Source organism: Brassica oleracea, chromosome C2, assembly GCF_000695525.1.
Source record: "Brassica oleracea var. oleracea cultivar TO1000 chromosome C2, BOL, whole genome shotgun sequence".
Lineage (NCBI taxonomy): Eukaryota > Viridiplantae > Streptophyta > Magnoliopsida > Brassicales > Brassicaceae > Brassica > Brassica oleracea.
Window position 1 is genome coordinate 51,652,206 of NC_027749.1, and position 1,517 is coordinate 51,653,722.

Consider the following 1,517-nt stretch of genomic DNA (forward strand, 5'->3'; position numbering starts at 1 on the left):
TTTCTGACCAGTTCTTCTTTATATTTATAAACAACATAATATAATGAATGAATTTTTATAGAAAAATGGATATGATAATTTTATATTTCACAGAAAATTATATTCACATATGTGTATAATAACTATTAATATCTAATAAAGTCCATACATGCTTTGTAAATTATTTATAACTATTATAAAAAATATTAAAAGAAATTATTTATCATGGCTTATCAAATCTTCTTATTAGAATCTTATAATTATTTTAAAGATCATATAAATAATTTATAAGATAAAAATAGAAAATTTGGAAATCAGTGCGAAAAATTGAAATAGAAAATATTATTCTTTAATTCAAAAAGAATTAAAAGTGATATGATAATTAATTATAAACATAAATGTGTGATTATCGCACTGTATGACAAAAATATATAAGTTAATCCTTCATTGAATATATGATAGACTATATTCACCTTAACATATAAAAACTTTGAAATTAAAATTATTTTGAAGAACATGAAGGAGACCACAGAAATTCGACAAATCATATATTGAAAATCAGAAATTAATAAACGCAAAAACAGTAAAGAGAGTTGTGTGATCCTGACAAGCCTCAACTTCAAGTGATTGGATAACGGAGACCAAGGAAGAACCAGGTAAGGTAGTAGCTCCGGTTTCCCTACTTTGAGCCACCCCTAGTGGGATGGAGGCTTGTGTGTCTTTCCAGAGTTGCGATTTTGTTTCAGCTAATTTAAGAGCGTTCATTTGATCTACATCAATATTACTAAAAACTTTGTTATTTCTTCCCTTTTAAATATACCATAAAATCCATGCAAATTGATGATCTTTCATTTGCGGATAGACCCTCCTATATAGATGATCCATATCTGCGTAAAGTGACTGTGTTGGAAAAATGTTTGGATTCATTGCAATTTAGGAACTGAAATAACAATACTAATCAATTATGACATTTATATATTTTAAAGCAATTTAGGAAAAATGACTGGTACCACTCAAATAATACGCTACCACCCGACTACACATCTCGACAACAATAATATATTGAAAACCAGATGAATTATATGATTACATGACAACATCCATGAATTATTAGTTTGTTATGTTGCTAACAACATCAACATAATTCCAATAGCCATAAAATGAAAGGAGAATTGCCAAAATAGCTTAAAACTTGATTTTAAATACCAAATTGTACTAGAAATTCAATCAAATGCAAAAGTAACCCGTAGTAAAATTACAATCATCTTCTTATGGCCAAACAAAAAACCTTAATCATTTTTACGATTATAAATCAGCAAAGTATTCTCATGTTAGTGAAGTATTCTATAAAAAAACTTTTCAAGAAGTCTTCTATGAAAAAAATTCTAAAGAAAATCTTGAAAATAATTTTTAAATTTTTGAAAAAATTATATAATATATCATATAGTAATATAATGTATTATATACTAGATGAAGAATAAAAGATTAGGCAAATATATAGCAAACTCTTATTTATTGCTCAAATAGTAGATTAGTAT